General features: G+C 33.0%; 1 protein-coding gene across 3 annotated transcripts in view; it reads left to right on the top strand.

Annotated features, from left to right (window-relative positions):
- The window catches only part of Ntan1 (N-terminal amidohydrolase 1), a 51,162-nt gene that overhangs the window by 23,001 nt on the left and 9,985 nt on the right, over positions 1–18,176 (top strand). The window contains exon 2 of one of the 3 annotated variants that reach the window (XM_072886783.1): positions 2,328–2,451. The gene's annotated coding sequence lies outside the window, so the exon portion shown is untranslated. Of the gene's footprint in view, positions 1–2,324; positions 2,452–14,454; positions 15,127–18,176 lie in introns of those variants that run through there. The other 2 variants (XM_072886782.1, XM_072886784.1) reach the window with 2 other exon arrangements.

Raw genomic sequence — 18,176 nt, 5'->3', positions numbered from 1 at the left:
CGGGCGCTAAATAAAGGACGCGATTATTCATCCGATCACATGCTCGGGTAAAAGGTATCGACTGGGCTATAATCAATGAATCGCGCATGGAATATTCGCGATCGCGTCTTGCAGGCTTGAATTATCACATTCAGTATCACGTCATTCGTTAGCAATATTTTGCGTCAAAATTTTTGATTATAATATATACTGTCAATTTTTTCTTTGATGCGAAAATTTTTATGTTTTAATAGATGCAGCATAAAAGGAAACTTTACAATTTTTAATCTGAAGTTTTTTATCATCTAAATTAAGAAAAAAGATATGTTACATACTTTTATTAGTAAATATTTTTTGCGATATGTATTACCTCTCTTACTTTTTATTTGCATATTCAATTTAATCCGAAAAATCTATTTTTTTATTTTAATTTTTTTTAACCGAAGTAATTGATAACGTGTATCATTAACATTTTATATATATATATATATATATATATATATATATAAATTTTATATATATATTATAAATATATATATATATATATATATATATAGAATTTGACCATACTTTAAGATTAATTTTTTCCGCGACAATTTTTATACAAAACTACGACCAGTAAGCAGTAGAATGACGGTGTTACTTATACGTAGCTGCTTACAAACAATCGAAGGAAGTCGTATCTCATAAATATTACAGCGGCAAATCCCGACAGTCGGTTGCGGCCACTGTATGCAAATTCAATCGTTGCATCGTTCTGTTGCTCATCTTTTTGCTGCCGAGTTTCATTCGAGCACCCGATGTGCGAGCAATGCTTCCACACACCAAGATCTCTTCGATTCTGCAATATAAATAAAATGCTACTTTTTTAAATTTCATTTTTATTGAATGTTAGTTTATTGAATCAGAATTGAAACAGTATACGAAATCAAATGGATTAATTAATATAAACTAAACTCTCTTTCTCTTGATAAACAACAAGCTTCACCAGGTGTAGCAAGGAAGCAACATAAAACGAAAGATTTTAAGCGATTCGCCATAAGGACGAGCTTAAGAAATAGCTGAATGAAAGATATAAGTATTCGAGTGCAGTTTGACTTTTGACACGCGAGCATTTTGACAATTTATGATTTCCTTTCGTAAACGGTCAAAATTCATAAAGCAGAAGAAATTTAATTAGCATATTTACACATGCAAGAAAGTGTTTGAATTATAATGCTTTGATTTTTAAATATTCTTTTCGTCATTAATTTTTTATGCTCTTTTATTTTAAGATACTTGCTATTGAAAAATGTATCTACATTTTTTTATTTATATTTATCTATATATAATAGATTTTTCTATTGAAATATACTATACATAAAAATATATTAACTACAAAGTAGCAATATATATACATATATTATGTATATATACCTGTCTCTCTAACTCTAACAATAAAAAATTAACAATAAAAAAATAGATTCATAAGCTATTTACATATAACGATCACAATTGAATATTCGATAATATAATAAATTGAAAATCAATTAAAATAAGCGTATGTAAGATACGGAAAGAAATACATTAACGTTGGTTGAAAATTAAAGAGTTAAAATGTTTTAACTGACTTTGTCTTTTGGAAAGTTATCGATGAAAGTTATCTGAATAACAAGTTATAAATTAACATATTGTATTTTGCACCTGTCGAAATTTAAGGCAGCTGCATCCTCTTGGGAGAGATGTAAAATTCTATTCTAAATCTATCTATGTATTATAATCTTTATGAGAGCCTCGAAATTGTTGACTTTTCAAATCGGATTAAATAAAACTTTTGTAACTAAAATAATATATAAATGTCAAGATAAAAAAGGCACGCTTGGTTCTGAAGCAAATAATCAGCGATAAGTATATTATCATCGATACACGTGTGCATGTCGAGCTATAAAAGTATCGAAGAGACAAATTCATTGCCGACATTTATCTCTTATAACCACTGGGTGATAATCAAATTTGAGATAAACAATGTCCGACGTCGCTTATCGCTCCCTCGTTCACACGGTTTTCATAATTACGACATTTGTCAACTGAGCTATATTAGTATTAAAATAATACCCATACACATAAGGTTTTTTTATATCACAATTATATTACACTATAATTTTTTACGATATAATGCGGAGCACGAAATACATGTATACATATCTGAATAAAATAGAAAAAAATGTATTCAATGTAGTGATATGTTAAATTTTAAATGATTCGTTCTTTACTAATGATCTGTTTTACATTATGAAAGTTTATATATACATGCAATTTTCCTGATTCAGTTTTAATCATCCCGACGTACTTATCTACTGTTTCAGTAGCATCCTACAGAACACGTGATAGCACGGCGGATGCGTGGCCGAAGAGGCGGAAGTGCCCGTTGACGATGGCGGCAGGAACGTGCCAATTCGCCTGAGGAGACAGACATCCGCAGAAATCCGTAAGGTAAATGCTGTCTGATTTTCCCTCTATACACATATACATTGAGACACCGTCCAACTCGCGCGAGGTCAGACTCGCGTCATTATTAAGATTTCAAGAGATACGGGAAATAAATTAAGCGAATAAGAGAGCGGACGGAAACCGGTGAAACGGGCTCCGAGATAAATCGCGTGGCGGAAGACGAAGACCTACGAGAGATAAGAGGGGAAGGGAAAGGGAAGGCGGGGGAGGGGAAAGCAGGTCGCGTTTTTCAGGATCGCTCGACGAGTCAGACTTGCCTCTATCCCAGCCGATAGCCTCCAATAGCGAATGAAGATAAGCGCAGTGGTGCCTTCGTGAAGACACCGACCTCGAGCAAAGAGAGAGAGAGAGAGAGAGAGAGAGAGAGAGAGAGAGAGAGAGAGAGAGAGAGAGAGAGAGAGAGAGACAAAGAGAGAGGTGCATACTCGGCTTCCGCGATTAAGATGTGCGACGAGACACTCATGAATTTTACCCCGATACATATCTAATTCGGTATTGTCGCCGTCAATAATCTGCTCGCTCTTTTTTCGCAAGGAGCAGGTTAGCTACGTCGAATGGAGACATTAACTCAAGCGTGGAAAAACTTATACGGAGATATGTTAATGATACCACATAATTATTTTTTTCCAAATATATTTATAGATTTAACAGTTAATTTTCTAATGAAGAAGTGTGTAAAAGGTATTCTCATATAATTTTAATGTATGTATATCTCTCTATATATATATGTATTTTTTTCTTATTTAAAAAGAAATAATCAGAAAAAAGAATTGTTTTGATTAAAGTAATCCGGCAGCGGTTATTTAATAGTTATTTTTTTCTTGCTATTACATATTGGATAAAAAACAAAAGTTAATCATTATATACAGAGATAATCTTAATTACTTAAATACCAACGTTCAATTCTTTTCTTATTATTATTTCTTCTTATTTTATTATTACGTCAAATTAGAATGAATAAAAATATCGATAATGAATGTTTTATTAGTGGTCGAGTTTAAATACACGCGAGTGCATTCGATAAAAACATCGTGATATAAGATCGTCATATTTAAATTCACAACAGCTGTATACCTTTCTATCGATATTTAAGTATGTGCCTAAACAAGCTTTTAATGAAAATCTGGCACTTTATTAGGACAGTTAATATTATAGGGCGTTTATATTATTTTTATAACGACGACGATTAGCGAGCACAAAGTCTGGTAAACTGACATCAAAATCATAAAAATAAAATAATAAATTATCTTCCACGCTTTGAATGTATTACGGAGTTGCCGGATCTATCGATATTATACATATATCTGCTTTGTCGTTACATGTGAATATATGTATGAATAATAATTGATCATGTGAGTATCTCGACATTCGCATGCGACATGAGAAATTACGTCGACGCAGTTCTTTGTTGGATTCGCACAAAACACGGGTGAAACTGATAATTCACATATTAAATTAAGCGAGAGAATGTTTTTCTTAGATATACATGCTTCGTAAAAGATAAATTGCATTAAATCGAGTAAATATTAATATTCTCGTTCTCGAAAGCAAAGATGATATTAGTTAAAATAAGACATATAGTTATTATATATTTTATTTTTTTGTACGTATTTATATAAAGTTAAATATTGTATTGATTCGAATAATATTTATCGGCGTGACAGTATAATGTAATTAATTATATCTCTCTTTCTCTATTGGAAATTGATTCGTAATTTGACTTTCATTTAAACGAAATAACATTTTTTTCAAATACTTTCACGTATGAGCAATTAAGAATTACGTTTAATTAAATATATATACATATTACTATTTAATTAATATTAACACGAATTAAATTATAATTAAACGTGAAATCTATCATCTACTTACTTAAATGCGTTTGAGATGAGATCTATTTAATTTTGAAATTTAATCATAAAACATGTCATCTACTTATTTAAATGCGTTGAGATCTATTTAATCTTAGCGCGATATAAAAATTTCAAAAGATCTTTTTGAATGCAACCTCCCTAGCCCTTTGACCATCGACCATCGAGGGGTAACCTTCCACGGTATGCATGGGCCTCGTTTATCGCGAGGCCGTAACTTATGCGTCACCCGTTATCTGGGCGCGCTTATTATGCATGTTATCGTCTCCCCCTTCGACGAGGGGAGAGCCATAAATTTAATAGTCCCCGGTGTGTGGAAGAGGCCTTCTCCTTTGGTATGAAAATCCGGATCGACCCTCCGGGACTCGATTCCTGGTTCATTTGCTTTTCTCTCTCTTGAATTTCATAATAATTTCCAAACTCGTACGTGACATAAATATCTGTCAAAATGCATAATGTACATATTTAAAAAAAAAAGACATAATTCGAGTATATGCATTTAAACCACTATTTGAATTTCTTGAAATTGATTCCTTAAATTGATCATTCACATCGGGTTTTATTTTTTCAAATTACAATATTTTCGAGATATGTACCTACTTTGTCTTAATTTTAATTTAACAAATTTAATCAAATTTGTTGATCACTGAAATAAATATCACGTTAAAAATAATTTCTCACGATAAACGAAGATATTTCAAGCTGCGATCCGTGTGACGGGTTTGTTAGCAAAACTATCATGCTTTCTATTATTTGTATTGGGGGAGCAGTTGCAGCCTCCACCACAGACAGTGGAAAATTTCGCGTCGATCGCGACTCGTATTGTGAAATGAAAAACAGATAAATTGTTGCCGCAAGCGGCAGCGGGTGCTGTGTTTACGCGGAACACGAGGAAGCAAAATAAGAAATCGACCGAGAAATCAAATCGTCCGTCGCGATAACGACGACGTCGGGCAATGAGGCCGACGGTCATCTGTCAGATCGTCTTATCGTTGACGGAATTCTCGATTGCTGCGAGTACGATGGCGGTTGATTTTTCATTTCTTGACGCACTTCCGATTCGGTAATCGCAATTTCCCAACCCTTTAATGTTCATTTTATTTGCGTTTCGCTCTACTTTGCGGTTAAATCTCGAGATATAACGTATGTAAGCATTTTCATGAAAGAGATGTATATACATTAGTATTACATGTATGGTGATTTAATCTGTTTCTACAGAATGTTCCAAATAAGAAGTGCCTTTTCAGTCAAAGTTTTTTTAATGATTATAAAATTTGTTGATTACAAAATTCATGTGTCTTTTTCTATAGAAAATTCTACGATACTTTTTTATAATATTTTAGAAAATTATTATATATTTTAGAAAATTATTGATAGAATTTTTTTAATTTTTAAGTATTTTACAATCAGCTTAATTTCGCATTAAGAAAAAGTCTGATTAAAATTAGTTGAGAAATAACTTTTGCTATTTATTTATCACACAGTTTTACAAGTTTTCTGCACATATTTTTATATAAAAATTTATAGACCAAACAGAAAAATTTTCCTTTATTATAAATGACACGATAATTTTCTAGTCATAGAAAATAAAAAAATTTGATTTTTAAAAATTAAAATTGAATATTATTGTAGAAAATTAAAAGAAAAGGTTAGAAGGAAATTGAACATTTGTAAATGAGAGACATTACGATATTAACTAGAACGTTCTGTGTAGCAAGAAAAACACAAGAGTGTAACGCTCTCTTTTTGCGAGTCACGTATTGTATGTCATAAATCGATGTTGATTGGCCAAACCGTGGCAGCCGCCCGATTGGCTGATGTCGCCCACTTGCATCGATAATGAACATGTACGTTTTTCTAATTACCTTCGCTTAAATCTCGCTTAATACATTCTCTTTATCCTGTTTCATGTTTCATCATCTACGTGACATAAATAATTTCCTAAACAAATTGAACTTAAAGCAAATGATCTTGAACCCGTGTCTTCTCTTTATATATAAATATAAGACATTTCTCATAAAAGTTGTTAACTATTTTAATCAGTAATTTTATTTACATATCCCTCATTTTGAAAATGAAACGTTTTTTTTCGTGATTTTATGATATCAAAAATATAATAGTGCAAAATAAAAGACTTACAAAACATGTCAACTAATAATACAAATATAAAAAATTTGCGATATATTACGCTTAATAATCAATATATTAATTTTCTATTTATACTTTTCATCGTTTGAACAAATCAACTGCAATGTACATCCTACATAAGAACCGTCCTTCCTCCATTATGAGAAGGAATGCAAGTAGTTAATAAACGTAAGACAGGGGTCCATTGATGCTGAGACATGTGCCCACCGACGAAAAAGAGAGTTTGCCGGACGCCAGGTCGAACGGATAAAGGCATTTATTGTCGATTGTTCTTTCACAGTAGACTAAGAGATAAAAACACAACAAGCGATTTCCGCTAATCGAACATTGGCAAACGATGCTAGGTTTCTTGCAGTTTTGAGCGCAGAGTTTTTGAATTATTTGAAATGTGATGAACGCTAAATTTCGACTTTTAAACGCCTTTAATTATCAATATATCGTGTATCATATATAAATTAGTGAAACGATAAATTAGGCAAACAATCTCTAATATAAATTAAGAAGAAGCGATTAACATGAAAAAAAATGAATAAAAAATAATATTAATATAATTTATATTCAGGATTTGAAATTCTATTTTGAATTTTTAATACTCTCACATCTTCTTTCTATATTTGATTGAGATTATGAAAATAGTTTCTTATTCTCTTTGTTGTAAAGAAGCGAGATGTTACTAATTTTTTCTAATCATATAAATATACATATGGAAAAATTGTCTAAGATATCTATAATATTAAATGTCATTGTGTATAAAATAAATAAATAAATTTATATATGTATGTACATACTTATTTATTTATTTATTTTATACAGTGACACCAATAAATATCTTCGCCGAATTACAATTTTTGCATAAGACTATCGTATCCGGTTCTCGCACACGCGCGTTTAGTGATTAATTAACCGGCTTAATTAGACGCCTAATTACCACCAGATACGGATCTCCATCGGGATAATCAAGCTCAAGGACCACGTCCGAGACAACGTGTACGTATTATATAGCGAGGTATAGCGATGTCCGATACGAGAGGACGACCTCTCGGTTACATCCATCCGCAGTTACAGCCTCGTGTTTCAAGACATAGGAGAGGACACCATTTTAACGTGCATTAGAATTTCCGCAACATCTTCGTGTGCGATCATTGTTCACACTCTAGTAAACATAAAATTTTCGCGATTATCATACGCTTACCATATGCTTTGTCCGAGTGTAAAGAACACGTGCGTTTAAACTAATTTAAATTCTTTTTAGGATAACTTTTTTAATGTTTATTAGAAGATATATAGAACCATATATGCCAGAAAAAAATCTCGATTTTAATTTTAATAAATATAATAAATAGTAATAAATCTTGACGATGGTCGCCTTAATTGTTAAATGTTTGAGTATTTATAAGCCTCGTTCACTTATATTAAGCTAGGTTCACTGGCGGATCCTGGGAGGAAGGGGGTTAAAACTCTCTCCTCAGAAGGCAAAAAAAAAATCAATTTTGATAAGAAATGATCAAACCGTGAAAATAAAGTATATTGATATTAAATCAAATAATCTTGTAAATCCCTCCCCCTTTCTTTATTGACGTCAGGATCCGCTAGTGATTAGATTACGCATATGTAGATTATTGATTATATAATAGAAAAAATACCGTCCCAATACAAATTCTGCTCTATCATTGTCGATAGAATCCGACAATTAAAATATTGACATTGCATGAAAGATAATTCTGAAAAAAAATGCGTTAATGATTATGACTCTTTTGCATGTTTAAATAAATAACAGCTTCACGAGATCGAGCGAGTATAATTACACCCGTGTACGTACACGTGTACGAGCAGTACGTGCGTGCATGCATGCGTATACGTGCTTGGCATGCATTCTGCGAGCTATCGGCACAAGAGAGGAAGAAACGGATAAAAGACCTTTTCTTGATATGCCAGAGTCCGTGTAAAATTATAGCCTGAAAAGAACGCGAGAACGTGGATAAATCGACGTTTGATTCACCATCAGTCATAATAATGATCTGCCATAGGATCGCGTTTACATCTCTCACATATATCGAAAGTCTTCAAGTTTAATGTATGATGCGTATGTACGCATTTATGGATGTTTCTGGGCAAATAAATGTGCAATATAATATATAGTTTACAAGTTGTTTACGATTCACTCTTTCTCTTTTATTTTTGGCGCAGTAAATTGAAGTAAATTCATAAAAATAATCTGAGAGATTATTTGTGCAAATTTATAAATCTGTTAGTTAAATTTTGATTGAACAGAGTTTATTGATTCAAACTTAAGAGATGAAAAAGTGTATTAGTGAAAAAAAAAAAAAAAAAAAAAAAAAAAAACGCAAGTTCTCCCGAATGAATTAGTTCCTCACTGAATGCTGAATCGATTTCGCGCAAAAGCATCATGAATTACCAGCGGTATACTAGCTCACCCACCCCCGCCGATCCACTCTCCCTGCTTTCGATAGTGTTGCATTATGAAATAGCATGCAACAAAGTTGCGCGGAGTTGCACCGCCATTATCGCTAATTCCTTAAGTGAGCGATGCCTCGCTCGATGGAGGCTTTTTCGTTGATCCTTTTGGAGAGTCTTGAAGAACCGGCCTCGTGAGCGCCGATACGCGGTTATTAAAGGTCGATCTACTCTCTTCGGCTCACCGCGATTTCCCCTCGTTCCCCTTTCTCTTCAAAGTGTCTGTTGCCAATTAATTCGGATTCCCGACTTTAATCACTTCCTTTTTCCCGCTCTCTTGATCAAAAGGGAAACTGCTCTGCTCCTGCTACAATTTATTTCTCGCCTTCATTTTCACAGATTTAATTAGTCTCTGTATTTCTTTTGATTAAGATATTTTTGCAGATATCGATATCTTTTTAATTGATAATCGGAATTAATTTTTATTTGCTTTTTTTTTAATACGCACGAAATAATATATGAAATATAATTCCAAAATGATAAAACCTTCTGTATTTGATCCAAAAATAGTTTTGTACAGTAAATTATATTATTATTTTTCTTATTCGCGCGCAATTTAGCAAAAATAACAAGATTTATTTGCATAAATAAGTAATGCAAATCAAAATTATGTTTTCTTTTTCAATTTCGTGACGAGAACATCGCGAAGAAATCCCGAGGAATCCTCGGGATTCCGTCGACGATTGATACTGAATACGCAGAGCCCCACCGCCCCATGGCCTCTCTTAGAAAGACCAATAATTAAGGTAATGGCTACTTTTCAAGTGGATTTCCGTGTGGCTCGATCTGAGCGGCCTTCTCCCGACCGGCCGATTACGGTCACGAAGGGCTTCGCCGTTTTGCCCCTCGTCTCACTCTCTCTCTCTCTCTCTCTCTCTCTCTCTCTCGGATTCCCTCTCTGTCTTCTCCTTCTTTGTGTCCCGGGCGGGGATCGCTTCCAACCTCTTCGTCCATCTCTCTCCCTCTCTCCTTCAATAATTGCATATACTCATCGCTGATTTTCGATCGATATCGCCGTAATTTTCTTCTGTCGCGCCGGCGATTCTCTCTCTTTCTCTTCTTTGTAAATCACAATTCGCGATTAAATTCGACGCGGATGAAATAATATTGTTGAAGAAATTTGAGAAGATATACATACATATACAATCATTTGCAAACGGCTCGAATATCAGTAAATATAACTTTTACAGTTATATTTTTTTCTTGTCTAAATAGAAAATTAAATAGAAAATTAAAAACTATTATCCAAACGATATAAGAAAAAAGTGCCAATTCTATCTCTATACACGTCAACTGATATGGACGTGTTAACTTTGAAGTTTAATACTTGAAAAAATAAAAACTATATATATTATATTATATCTATAGTTTAATTATTTGCATTTTAATGTGAATAATATTTTGCGATATTTTAGCAATTTAAGATTGGAAGAGTAAATTATAAAGAAAGATGATAAATTGTTTTCGAATACTCGAAAAATAATTACGAGATTAATCTTCACTTTCAGGCTAAAAATAATTATTGCTTTGCATCTGCGTACTTGATAAAATTCTTTGGCTAAATGAAAAATTAAAAAAAACTTTGTGATAACGGGACAGACATATTGCAAGCTCGTCATGAAATCGATATTTATGCAATTTTTTGCTACAAAGTCGATTTATATCGAATCGAATAGTTCCTGCAAAGCCATCCAATTGTTTTAACGGAAACCGTATATTCCGATTCTAAGCACATACCGCGATTTCCTTATCTCTGTTCTAGATAGTCGCGTGAAGATATTTATGTTCTACGCTATCTGAATGACTTTGCTTTCTCAATTTTTATATCACTCTCATTTACATGCACATGTATGTATTATCTTCCAATGGCGCTAACAAGTAAAAACGCAACGTTAAATCAGTCAAGACGTTCAAAATAAGCGTTTGTCTTAACGCATAATAATTTATTTTTTGTTTCATTTTCCGTGGTTGTTTATTTTCGAAAAAAAATTATCATTTACAAACTTAATTAATAGAATAAAAAATTAAGAAACATGTGAAGATTAAGAAAAAAGAACATTGGATTTTAATACATTTCTTAATTTTCGATAAAAAAAGAAAGGAAAATATATCGTTATAAAAATTTTATGATTATATAATACATGACAGAGAGAAAACTTATCTAATTTATTGATATAATGTATAATAAATTTTATCAATTATAATTTATTAATAAGTATATATAAATAAGTTTCTAAACTTGTATAATAAAATATATAAGTATTATAATAAGTTTATAAAACAAAGACTATAAAACCTAATATCAAATATAACTATAAATCAAAATATAATATAATAGAAATAGATGCGTGTATTAACAAACAGCAAAATCTCTCGCGAAAGTAAACGTCGTATATCGACGTTTTGTGCAACTTCAATTGATGCATCCCGATAATATGATGCTGAGATTTAGCATCGTATATCGAAAGCAAACATCCAGAGGATGAACATCTAGCAGGAGATGGACAGAGAGACGAAGATGACAATGACGATAGAGACGACGTAGAAAATCTACCGGCACGGCCGGCAATCTAGTACAATGGATTTTGAAGAGTGTAATTTTCGTCGGCACATAACAATAGCCATACCTATCTACCTACCGCGCCGTATAATCTCATCGTCCGCGCAGTTCTAATTTTCCGCGCGTCATGGGAATTGCCGCTCTCGCGCAACTTGACAATGTGCACGAGATCCCTCGTCTTACAATCATATTTTTTTAATTTATTTTTCATTTTTTATACAGTTTCTATATAACCCATCTTCAATTCGAATCGTAGTAAAGTTCGCTACTTAGCGAAATTACGATATTAATTTTATATTCAGTTATGTATGAAGTAGTGAAGCTACAGAATATTATGTGTATTTTTTTCGAATATTCAAAATAATAATTATAATTTGCGATAGATAAAAATTGTTATATTAAGCGGTATCGATCATATTAGAAAAGAGAAAATTATTTTTCCATGTATCTTCATATTTATCAAGATTCTTAGGTAGTTTATGTAATTTATCGCACATTTAAATTATACTATTATATATAACAAAATTAATGTTTATATAACTTTTTATATGATTTTATTGCAACAATGTTTAATTGATTAACATTCAATTAATTTTTTAAGAAAGAATATTATACAGATTGTAATATTAAAATATATTGAAATACGAAAGGAAGGAATTCGATACAAATATAAACTCGGCATAAAAAGGATTGAACTTTGCCTGTTGCGCATTTCAAATCGTCCTATACATCTCATATCCAAGATTCGTTCGGAATCAGCGATAAATTCCGCGCTTAATATATAAATTGCACTTTTACAGGAAAAACGCGCGGTTGGTATTAACCGGCAATGATGTGTACCGAGTTTTCAAAGCCCTCCGCGAGAGGGGTTAATACTTCCCTTCCTCTTTCTCTCACGGCCAAAGAAATATTGCTCGACGTCGAGGTGAGACAGTGCAGGGTGAGAGCGCGGTCCTCTTAATCGTCGATCAAATCGATCCCCGCCGTAAATCGTCCGGGATCGATCCGGGAACGAGGGGGCGTGCCGGCGAAAGAGTGTTCCGCTTCTCCATCCGACATCGATATCATATCGGCCCGGTATCGTATCGGTGCCGCGATTCGTTCCAGGGGTGGGATCGCGGAAGATTCGCGCTTTAATCTGATGTAAAGGCATTTTTTCGGGACTCGCCTGTCTTGTATCGTAGTATATATCTGTGAAATCTCGTCGATAACGTTTGCTACGCGCCTAATCCCGGTGTTGAGATCGTATCGCGTCGTATCCTCGAGGTCACCCCTTGCTCTCCCTTTCTTCGAATTTCTTTGAGGGTGGTTGATGACTCGGAGTAGGGATCTCTGACCCTTTGATCAGTCGCGATTACACTTATTGTGAGAAGGCTGTCGTTCACGCTCTGTCACGATACTCGTTTGTACGAAGACGCCTTGTAGTAGCTGGTCTTTCGAGAAGGATGAATCTTTTTAACCCCTTGGTATCGAGATGACTATTGGAAATGTGGTCCAGTAAATCCTTATCTCAAGATCTTGTATTCTTACATTTATGGATATTTATGTATCGTTGCTTATATCTTTGTATTTGGAGTCGCATTACTGTTTCCAAGCGTTACTCATCATTGACGTCCTGCTGTATAAAATAGTAAGTAGTATTCTAAAACGATTTTTTCATATCGCGTTCCTAATCGGACAACCCAGAATAAGTTTAAATGGGAAAGGAAATTAACATAACTTTCGATAGATTAATGATCATGCGGTGTGATGCTAAAAGTCCTATAATTAGAGAGAAGAGCGTGATGTTGTATTTATTTAAATCAATTATTTCAAAACCAGATGTTACGATATTTAATCATACAAAATAATTAAAAATAAATAATAAATAAACTAAATATATAAATAGATTATATAATTATACAAATAAAAAATAAACTAAAATTATAACTAAATGTAGCCAGTAAAATAGATTCTAGATGCTTTTTATTTATTGTTAAATAAATAAAAGTTTTGCTCAAAAACTTTTTTACGATATCCTTTGTCTCTGTCAAGTTAGTATTTGTATCCCTTATTATTCTTATTCTGTGCGTGCTTTATCGACCGGTTTGAGTTTACAAATGCTTATTCAGATCGTCCAGATATTTTTCGCTCTTCATTGTGAGATATACATTAGTTTATCCATCTATATATATATTCAGACAGTATCATATTATCTACTTTTTTCACTCGGTATCGTCTTTTTACAGGAAGAAGAAATTTTCAATCTGCAGTTGTATTTGTAATTATACTTTGAAAGCTTCCAACGCGTGTCATTTATCCGTGGAGAGATAGTTTAGATCTTATTTTATTAAATTTTTTATTTCAAAATATATAGACTGTTAAAAGGTACAATATATATGTGTAACATTACACATGATATATAATAATTTAAATCTGCAGAATCAATTTTTGGTTTGTCAATTTGTGTACGTGGATTTAAACTTTTAATAATATTTAAAATATATTGTAGTTGAGTTATATAATATTGATATTTGGAGTATTCTATCATGCGCGTTATTTTTCTTTACGAATATTATTAGCAATTATACGTAATGTCGCATACGATTTTTTATTACTGTTTTAATTAGTGAAATTATCTGAATTATTCTCGCAAATTCGACGATTCGAATTTGTTCGCCATTCTATAAACGAGCGCTCTCACGATGTAGTATCGCGTCGCTCGACCGGTCGCCGATGCAAGCAGAAAGAATAAGGAAAAAAAAAATATGCGGGACCGAGGCGATTTCGATTCCTAAGCCCTGCCGACAGAGCCAAACATGTTATTTTCTCGTTCACGGTACCCCGACATCCGATCGATGAGCCGGCCCCGATTGGTGCCGCTTGGATTTTAACCCGTCCTACCGCGTCCACGCGGCCGTCCAATCGCCGCTCCGGTTGATAAGGGAAACCATAATTAACGCGATTTGTTAATGAGCTGCGGAACAGTCGACGTCGATTGAATGAAAACGTCGCAGGCGAACTTATTGTTAGTCGCAGCTCGGTTGGATCCTCGATCGGCCGCTGCTGGCGAGATCCTTCGAGATCGACACGAGAGAGCCATCCTGTCCTAAGAACTAGAAGTGATCATTCTGACGCGTTTCTTCGTACTCTGTGATTTTGAATTTCCCAGTCTTGGATCGCAGTTTATCGCGGAAAGTGCGCATTTATTGACACGCAAGTCGTTGGAATAATTCTCGATTTTTAATTTTGGTAATACTCATTAGCGTGTGCGTAAAAATCACGACGATAATAAATCGGTAGAATCGAGATATTTGTCTAAAAATAAAAAGTTTGTTTAACATGTAATAAAAGGTACTTGTGAATGTGAATTTGTGACTGTGCACTTTTAATGTCATCTTGTGAATCGAGAAATATCAAACAACGAAACAACAGTGAAGTGAAAATTTAAAATCTTGCAGTGAAATAGAATTTCAATAGTGAGACAGTTCGATAATCTTACATGTGGGAAAAATCATAAATTTAAATATAAAGACCTATATAACCACGTGCTTATTCTATTAAAACGTAAAAGATCGTTATTCACGGATATATTTCTTCTAGAAACAAAAGCAACAAAATAAGGTAATTTAACATACAATGCATAGAGTGAGATCTTCTTTTTTTATTATATATCGAGTTTTTATTATATACCGATGTTGGTATTAATCTAAATAATTTCTATATTTAGTCTTAAATTATATCCTACCATTTGTCAAAGTTTCTCTTTTCTTTATACATACACACATACACATACACATACATTTTATATTATTCGGAGAAAAGAGTTTTGAAATTTTTTAAATGCAATCCATGTGATAATCGTGTGATAACAGCATGTCGTGTGTAAACAACGTGTTGCAATACATATGTTATTGATACGATATTCCATTATAAGAAATCGATATAGTAATATCGCGACAACGAGCGAGTGCTTTTCCTCGAATAGTATATACATAACATATACATAAAATATAGCTATCTCGAATGCGCACGGATGTCACGCGATAATGTCGGTTTTGCGCGAATTGTCGCTATACTAACTACGTCAGCATAGCCGCGCTTTCCACGTGATCGCTGTTCGCTGATCGCAATCGGACCGTAGTTATCCGTTTATCTCATTATTAGACAAGTAGCTGCTCGCGATGCAAATGATTATACATAAGCCTATCGCGCGCAACAATTACGATGACAATGAAGGTTTCGTAATTGCAATGTACATCTTTTTCTTCGACGTGTCACTCTTAATCTCGCTAAACACGCTTTTAAAAGCCAGACACTATTTTTCTAACATAGTGGCTCTATTTCACATAAATGAACGTAGCTATTATACATAGCGAATTTGCGAAACACGTTGACATTCCAAATCGCAAATTGTTTCTTCTGAAAACTAAAATTTTCTTTTTGTAAACGGCACAGATAAACGAGCTTATGTTTTAATGGGAAAAGCGAGCCTTGCATCTCTAAAAATTCTAATTACGCCGGCATAAGATTTTCGTCACGTGGTGCGCATCATTTACAGAACGAAATGAATTGCAATGCGAAATTAAGAATAGCGAGCGCGAGTATTCGCTCGCTTCAACGGAGCAGTATGCATCGCATGTCGTGCGCCGTATAATTAAGCCGCGATATTTCCACCGAATACAAAACATGCAATTATCTCATCTGGATTACAGTACCGTGCTCCTTAATACCGAAACCTACATACATTGTACGCAGATTGCGACTAAGATACGGCCTACGGCTGGTCGCGTTACAATTTTCTGCTCTTTCGTTTCTAGAAACGACGGAAAGAGAATGGGATATAATTACGAATTGTGCAGGGACAGCTATTTGATTAAAGTTAACCGGTAACATCTCTCTCACAGATATAAAGAGATTTATCTTAAGTATGCATAACATTTGTCTTCGCGCATTCTTTAATTAATAGGCTCTTTAATTTTCAATTATGTTTCTATATCTTTTAATAATCTAAAAGATCTATTCACACGATTTTTATTTACATGTCTCTGTAATAATAAACTATATTTCAGTATATTTGAAGCGTGATTGAAAGGAAGTAACACAGAGAAAATAATAAAGGAAATAGTGAAGACTTAGTTATATAATGTACATAATTTATATAATTTACATAATATGCAGGATGTCCGATTATTGGTGAAAAATCTATTAATGACAGATTCTTGAGATCATTTGGAGTCGATTTTTCCTCAGCGAAAATATCGAGAGATGTCATCATTTTTTGCAAATTTTCAATTGTTATTATTATATATCTTTGTAATTAAGCTTTAAATTAAAATTTTATTAGGATAAACTCTATCTGAAATTAACTGAAGAATGTAGTTTTGACAATTTTTTAACTTGAAAAGTTTGCGAAAAGCGTCTTTTTTTCAATCGCTTATAACTCGAAAATTATTGATGCCTCGACGTTTTCGCTGACTCACCAAACGATCTCAAGAATCTGCCATTAGCAAATTTTTCATCTATTACCGGACACTCTGTATAATAATTCAATTTTATATAAGAAGAAAAAAGAATATCGATAATGTATAGTTGGGTTATCGTTTTATTATAATCACAGTTTCACACATCAATAATCGTAAAAAAAACAAAACATAAAAATTCATTAGAGAGAGAGAAGGAATATTAGAGGCACAGCTTGTTGCATATTTTTGTATTCACAGAAGCAGCTGCAGGCACATGTGGATCGTGGGATCTATTTTAGTCCTTGCTGCGATTTGCGTCGCGCACGAGGAGGACTGCGACGAGTTTTTGCTAAAATATGCTCATATCTCTTCCGATGTTTCTTTCTACGAGCGCTATCGATATAATTAATGATCATTCCGCGCTTAAAATCACGCGCATTTATATTCAGTGTATCTGTTTTTTTTTAATAATTAATAAAAGAACAGTCGAGCTATTTGATGCATCATCCTTCCGGATTCTTGCAGGAAGAAACGGTTAGGATTAAAAGAGGATAATAATCATCGTCGTTTTATTAATCGGTGAAACTTCGATGTTTACTTGGATCAACAGCGTGATTTAACTTGACAGATAGGCATATGATTAACGCGTCTTATGTGATCTTCTCTCACGACTGGAATAAATATGTCATTTTTTTATTATAAATATATTTATATCGGATCTTATAGATATCTTATTAATTAGAAAAAATATAACACGATAATTACCTAAACTAAAATATTATATATTGTAGATATTTCATACAATGATTAATGTTACTTAAAAATTGCATAATACAAAAGATATGCAACATATAAATATTAATTAATTTTATAAATAGATATTAAATTGTTTTGTTCCTTTAACAAACTATATATATATTTGTCACATCTAAGAGAAAAAAAAAATTAAATATTATACTGATTATTAATATTGGTTATATTTACGTATTACTTGAAGCACAATGGATTGACATATACTTTAAAAACAAATTATTTTTTCTTAAAGAAAAAAATGTTTTATATCCACAATAAATTTGTATTCTCTTGTTCCATGATCGGATAATCTCTTCCAATATACATCTTCGATATGTCATTCAATATTCGTAAAGCCACGCGTAAAATGACACGGTGGATAACTTTGCGGGCTCGTGCTCCGTCTTCACCCTGGAA

Source organism: Anoplolepis gracilipes, chromosome 2 (genome assembly GCF_047496725.1).
Source record: "Anoplolepis gracilipes chromosome 2, ASM4749672v1, whole genome shotgun sequence".
Classification (NCBI taxonomy): domain Eukaryota; kingdom Metazoa; phylum Arthropoda; class Insecta; order Hymenoptera; family Formicidae; genus Anoplolepis; species Anoplolepis gracilipes.
Note: the sequence above shows the minus strand (reverse complement) of the source record. Positions and strands in the feature narration are given on the sequence as shown.